The sequence below is a fragment of the Limulus polyphemus genome, unplaced genomic scaffold (assembly GCF_000517525.1).
Source record: "Limulus polyphemus unplaced genomic scaffold, Limulus_polyphemus-2.1.2 Scaffold441, whole genome shotgun sequence".
Classification (NCBI taxonomy): domain Eukaryota; kingdom Metazoa; phylum Arthropoda; class Merostomata; order Xiphosura; family Limulidae; genus Limulus; species Limulus polyphemus.
In genome coordinates, this window is record NW_013666051.1 from 354,393 (window position 1) to 362,356 (window position 7,964).

Genomic DNA, 7,964 nt, shown 5'->3' on the forward strand with positions numbered 1-7,964 from the left:
TTTTTAAAAGCAAGTGTTTTGCACCCTGCTTGGGAGAAAGTCAAGTGTACACGACTGTTTATCTCTCTCTCCACACACAGCACACAGAGAAAAAAAATGATAATCACAATACCATTTAATTATTTAGCCTATAACCACAAAAAGCCTTAGTATTTATACCAACAATTCGTCATGCCTAGAACCATAATAATAGGAATTTCTGACAGCAAAAACTAAGAAAGTGTTGAACAATGTGGTATTTTCCGGCGTCTGTATCTTTCAGAATAGCCCGTTAGGGCTAACTCGAGTTACAGGGTGTGTTTTATGTTCTTCTGTGAATTCCAACCGAGTTTGTCACGAAGAAAGAGGCAGTATACAAATGCTCGAATCACAACCTTTATTATGACATCAAAGACAAAAGAAACAAAACACAAGGACAAGTGTATTATAGTGTTTATAACTGGTAAGAAAGGTGTGACGAAACCTTTACTACATTCTATTACTATTTTGATATGCCTGTACATTAAACTAAACGTAAAATCAAATGCAAAATAAAACAACTCTGAAAAGTTAAGTTAAAATTAAAAGCAATCCACACGCTTAAACTACAAGTCTTAGCAAAATCAAACCTTTACTCTCTGGGGTGTTTAATTCTAAAATACGTTAAAATTACTTCAATTCTAACAAAAGATTTACGAACAACAGCAAACGGTAAAGTTAAGCATAAATCAAAGATCAAACGCTATTATCAAGACAAAGTTCCTAAAAGACACTCTCATGGAGGCAAATCTGGCTTTATATAAAGAATACAATAGCACCAACAAAGCCAGATTTACACACTACTCCTCTTGCATGTAACCTTCGTCCATTGTGATCCGAGTGAAAGGGCGTATAGCAGCTACCGGCTATTAACTAGTTAGCTAACAGAACAGTCAGGCACCCATCTCACAACTTTATGGGCTATCTTATCTCTCTCTCTCTCTATATATATATATATGTATATAAAACCATGGCTGACTGCCATTTAATGAATTCATGACCCCTGTACACTAGAGAAAAGGAACGTCGAATGTCTTACTTAAGTGACTCTCATCATCCAAACATAAGTGAAAGAAAATAGAAATTTGAAACATTTACATATTAATTAAGTGGAAACTAACTTATGACACAGTTTTGTACAACACATTTCTTTCTCTTTTCCTTTTATGCCAACCCGACTATCTCTATTTCTAACACTACAAAAATAACTAAATCAAACTTTAATTGTGAGTCACTCAAGTAATCAAACTTTCCCACTACAGTTTCTGTAAAAACTCCTTGCCAACCAACACTAACATGTACAAAAGCGAAAAACAAATCACTACTGCGCTACAAAAATCATTTATCCCTTTAGAAGAAAGTAGCCTAACAAATTGCATCCACAAAAAACAAGAACAAAGAAAAATACATGAAAATATCATTCAACAGAGAAAATATATAAGTAAAACAAAACCATTTAACAAAGAAAACTACAGGAAATGCGGAAATAAACCCTTTAACAAAAACCATTATCCCCTTTAGGAGACATCTAAGAATAAAACCTCAACTAAAAAAAACTTTTGACACAGTTACAATACAAAAAAAGGATAACATAGAACATTACCACTAGAAATCGCACACTATTACGAAAATAAAACATAAATCTTTAAACACAAATAACTTATCCTTCTGACATGGGAATAGTTGATTATCATATCCACAAAAATATATGCAATCACACCTAGTGGAACAACTGCTGATGTTGCCACATTGTGGATGACAGTTGGATTGCTGCCCCAGGGGTAATGGGTATAGGAGAAGATCTCTTGGAATGAACTACCTGCTTAAATGATTTCCTCATGTGACAAAGTTTTGAGAAGAACTTGGTAGAACAAGTGATGTGATGATTCACACTGTAGATGAATGCAGATCCCATGATGGTTGCTTTGCTCCATGAAACATCCTCCAGTGAGACAATTGTAGTTATTCTCCTGGTGTTCTATCGTTTTGGCTTTAGATTTGAACTTATTAGGTTGTGATGATTTGGATTTAATCTGCTCCTTCACTCAAAGGTGGGCTGAGTCCAGCATGGGGCATACTGGGTGAACAACTAGCAGACTAGACATCATGGACTTATCTAAATCTACAATCCCTGTCTTCATGGTTGGGACCACTAATATTGTGTCAAAAGATGGTATTTTCAGGAATGAATTTAAAAAAACAAATATAAGTCTGTGGTCAAGCTCAACTCTATCATGTCTACAAGCTTATGTGTGCTTATGCTTAACCTGCCTATAGAACACAATTCCTGATATCTGTGGACAGCTTGGTCAATGCAGGCATCCTAGGGCCTTGAACTTGACCTAAATCTTAGCTATGCACTCTGAAGTCATCACATCTATAGGAATCATCCACAGATATCCCGTTACCCCAACACATTCCATCCACTACTGTCTGGTTGTCATAGGAACAAAGACCAGATCTGGTAGGAAAGAAATGTAGAAGCAAAATGCAAAGCTCACACTAGTGACTGATATAAACTAAAAACTGTTTGGTTGCTAACCTAGCTATTCTGACCATAGAAAGTTATCAACTCCTAGATCTAATTTTCTTTGTGACTTTCTTCAACTAAATCACAGAGAATAGCTACACCTTAGATGAAAGCGTTACTTCTTCCCTCCAGCATTAAATGCATAATTTACATTTTCCTGCATTGTAACTGTCTTTGTTCTAAAAATCTTAAGAACATGAAGTTTCTCAATAAAAAGGATAACGATACTCAAGATAAACAACATCTTTTTTTTTATATATATAACACAAGGGGACACATGTAAACAATTTGGAATTCAACAGATTCCATCACTAATCTACCTAAACTTACTATATACTATTGCCTTTCATACATTAGTAAACAAAGCTTAACTTTAAATACGTAATTCATTGTTACAACCAAATTGATTTCAGATTAATTTTTAAACTCACATCCCACATACAGGATTTTTTCCTTATTAAACACCTTCTCCAAATTTCTCTTTGCTATTGGCTTGTATATATTTACACATGTGGTGACTGTAAGGCCTCCAATATTGGCAAAATCAAATTCCATTTACTAGCTAGAGCCAATGAACATAGAAATTTCCATGAAAATACAAAAACAGTTGAGTAACCCCAGAGTTTCCTCTATACGTCAACATGGTGAAAAAACAGGACATGAACCTATCAAATTTCAGTATCCTTTGCAAAGCCAACACTGATCTAGAATTTCTGATTAAAGAAACCCTCCACATCAAACAACTTTCAGCAACACTGAACAACATGCAGTGTTTTGATTGTTACTTAATTTTTATGCTGTTGTAGTTTTGAATAAATTACCGTATTTTAGTAAGAAGGAAGCCACAGGAATTCGATGGGAAGGCATGGTGGGAAGCAATGTATTTTAGTTATTTACTTAGGAATGATGCAATTCTTTTATTTTGCTTTAGATACTGAAGCTGGAATCTGTTGAATTCCAAAATGTTTATCTAAAGTATCTTAAGAATATATTCAAATAATTGAAAACTTTGGAAATATTTAATTCTGCATGAATATAATTATCTCACATAATCTACTGAAGCACTGGATACATTTATTATGTTTAGTGACAATGTTTATGAACTTTTCTTTTCATAGATAATTTCCCTTCACTCGCATTTCAAGTGCAATCCAACTGAAATGCCACTAGTCATCACTCAAGAAACATGGATCAAATCGTTTTTTTTTTGGAAGCGTGATACAAGTCTATTTGTTGCTCTTATCTCTTTCCATAAACTCCATTACCTCCTGAATGTTTCAATTTCAAAACTCAGACATTTTCATACCTGCATTAATAAAACCAACAGGCTCACTGTTATATAATGCTTGACAGGGCAGTAACCATAGTTACCTTCATAACTTGGTCTCCCAGTCCTGATAAAATTCCTTGTATTTTTATTCAAAGGTTGCCTTTTGGTTGAGTTCTCAATGACTGATTCATTTTGTATTGAACAACACTTATGTATGCAAAACCTCTCTCACACACACACACACACAATCACAAATAAATGTTTCCAACTACCACACATTGCCACACACCACAGTAACCTGTATGTGCTACTTTCATAATCTTGGTCTGGTAATGTGCTACTATCTGTAAGTGGTGAAACTGAGCATTGTCTTACAGGCTTTTCTAAAATAATTCCTCATGGAATTTTGCCAAATTAGACTATTAAGCCAAAATTCCCATTGCCAAAATTAATATTTATTCTGTCACTATCTTGTACATAAATACACCTTCAAAATACAATACTCAACATCAGTGAAACAAGATCTATTCCACTGAAATTCAGACACCCAATCCACTTTCTGCATTTGTAGGGAACATACAACTCCCTCACTGTACACTGAGGAGCCATACACAATTAAGTGCACAGTCGTCTTTTCTCTTTAGAAACATGCAGCTTGTTCGGGATAGCTGTTACTAATTATGTTGGATTAACATTTTCCAATAGGGTCACACTTCTTTCAGTCATTGGTTTCTCAACAAATAACTGTCTTTGCTTTCAGTTGTCAAGTGGTCATCACAAAAATGGCATCCTCTCATTTTGTCAGACTAAAGCACTTTTGACTGACCGAAAAGCAAGACTTGCAACATCCTTTCAGTTGTCAGTTTCTCAACAAACAACCATCCTAGCTGTGATAAATGAGTGGAAAAATCACACAATGCAGTGCATACATTACATTGTGAAATACTACCCCATAGGTCAGAAAGCAAGGAATGTAACCTGATTTCAGTCACTGATCTTTCAACCATATGACCATACTAGATGTTACAATCAAGTTTTGGTTGCAAAATATAGCTCATACATTCTTCTGAACAACACCAACTGATAGCTCAAAAAGTAAAGATTGTAAAGCTCTTTTAGCCATTGGTATCTCAACCAAACAACTGTCCTAACCGTGACAACCAAGTGGAAAATCACACAAGATGAACTTAACTCAATAATCTGAAAAGTAAGTATTATTATTATTACTACCTTTCAGTCAGTGACTGTGCAAATCAGCGAGTGTCCTAAGAGCTGGTCTGGCAGTCAACAAAAATGCTCACATGGCTAATTTACTGTTTCGTAATACTGAATAAAATGCTATATTAGTTTTTAAAATAAACGTACAAAGAAACTATTATTCAACTTTTGCATTTTATTATAATTATGTAAACTTCAACCATTACATTTTGATCTTTGAATGGATATACAGGATATACATACACTCACATCACAAAATTTATATATTTTTGTATAAAGAAAAAATCACTTGAAGGATAACTTACATGCATACCCATTTCAAGTAGAGGAGAAAGGATTTAACTAACTGATGTTCCTAAAATTGTCATATTAGCTAATTTAAAAAGAAATCCAATGAATAAGGTAATCACGGAAAAAAGTTTGAGTCAAATACTGGTTAACTAATTGCATTTAAATATGTAACAAAATAAAAACTTATATTTTACCAATACAAGTCCCAAGATGTTAAGAAAAATAATATATATTAAGATTTGTTTATTTAACTTCTTAAAACTCAATTTTTTTTAGTTGTATAAAACTTTAAAACCTACATTTTTTTACATACTAGTTTACAAGTTCAATACCTGTTTAAGTTTAAAACTTACCAAAATACAAAAGTAATTTAACTCATTTTGCTCAAAGATGAAACAAGTAACTCCCTAGACAAAAACTTTCTTAAAACTTTGTATGCTACATATGTATTTACATGAATGTCAAGATCAAACTGCTTCAACACACACAGCAATCATTACACAAGTACATCAGAAGAACTGGTTGGTGAGACATGCACCAAACATATTGTTTCCTTCCAGTTATTTTTTTTTTTTGTTTCCTTACTAAAAATCTTGGGACAGAAAAATAAAAGTATTCATGGGACAGTTAATAAAAATTGTTCAGAGGACATAAAGTAAACTGCATGTTACATAAGTCTTTCACAAAATAATTAAAAAACATGTACACAAAAATTAGATGTATCTGTAACCCAAAGTTGTATATACATGTTTCATGGCTGAAATTTTAAAACTCTCAATAAACAAGTAAAAACCAAATTAAATAACATCCCAAATGTATCTCAACTAGCTGCATATTTTCCATTTCAAAAGGAATAAAATTAAAGAAGATTTGTTCTGTGTTAAAAGGAAACAAAAGTTAGTATATTTTTTTTTGGTTGGGAATGTTTGCAAGTTAAAATGATGGAACCTCGTCATATCTCTAATAAATGTAACACCTTACTAACACCTATTTATTAGGTAGTACTAATATTTCTTGGAATCAGTACAAGTTGAATGAAAATGAGATATAAGTACAACAAGAATCAAGAAAGTGTAGTACAAACAGTGTGATTATCAGTTTATTAGATAAACTACTTCGAGGTAAACTATAAGAAGTGATGACTCTGAACTGATGGTTAAAACTCGTTAGACTATTAGGCAACCAACAGACACGACTTATTCCATTTTTTTATTTTTTATGACTTAAGTTTGCTTAAAATAAATAAATGATAACTAGTCTATTAAAGCAACCTATATAATTTTCACTGAAATACACAAGCTCGAAAGAAAATAGTTCAGATAACTTTACTCTGAGAGAACAGGAATCAGCTATCTATTATAGTCTGGTGAATTCAGATATACAGCAGACCAATACAGCTGTTTCTATTTAAATTTTAACACATATAATAATGAAATTTCTTAAATGGAAAATATAAATAAAACTTCTTTTAAGTGTTTACTAACAATTCAGCTATTTGTGAACACTGAGCAATGCTAATTGTTTTACTAGAAACAATGCATGTGATTTTTTGTTGAGTACAACTGCTAATTTGAAAAGCACAAATTCAAAGTTTTATTGTAAAAAGTTTTAATTAATTTACAATTAAGAAAACTTATTTTGTGTTACAATCATTAGTTTCAAAACTGTCACTAAACTGTATACATCCCAATTATGCTATATTAAGCACTTTCTAAATAATTTCACATTGAATGCTGATTAACATAACAAAATTTTGTTAAAAAACTTGAAAGCAATAATTTATAAACAAGTTGAACAAAATATACCATGTCGTGTCTGATACAACAAAGAAATGAACCAATAATTAAAGAATTAACAACCATGATTGCAAAATTTCATTTTCAAGATTATTCTACAAGTCTCTTGCTTTAAAGATGTGTGTGTATGACAAATTCACTGTGTCTTGGAACTCTGGTGAAATCCCTTCAGTAAAACCCATAAAAAGCTGGTTTCCCCTAAGTCATTGCTCTTAATATTTAACATTCTATGTATTAATAATATGTTTTACTTTTCTTTAAATGCCAATAAAATATTTCAGTTAATATTACAAATAAAGTACAATGACCTGCAAAAGTGATTCATGCTTTTAATCTCCATATAAATACTTAATTCCTTCTACCACATACTTTTTGTATATTCCACTCAGTGATTATAATGATCAAGCACTATTTAATGGGAATGATCGAAAAACTTGCTGATCTTTACATGAAGATGATGTTTATAACAAACTTAGAATGTTAATTAAAGTGAAGACAAAAGACATTAAAACAGTTTAAAGTATTTCTGAAAATGAGAAGTTAATAAAAAATATATCAACTTTACAAAAGTGACACGATCTTGTTGTCAATTTTTACAGTAAAAGAACTGAGGTACAAATGCTTTATAGAAATATTAATTTCCATACAAAGCAACAAGAAATCAACTTTTTGTTTTATAATTTAAAACATATAATGAGTCCCCAAACCATTTCAAGTTAAGGAAATGTTAATTATAACTTCAGTAATTACTCAAACTTTCCAAAACAAACAGTTTTGTATACATAAATGTTATTTTAAACAGTACTTAAATTCTAATTTTTTCTAAACTATAGATATTTAT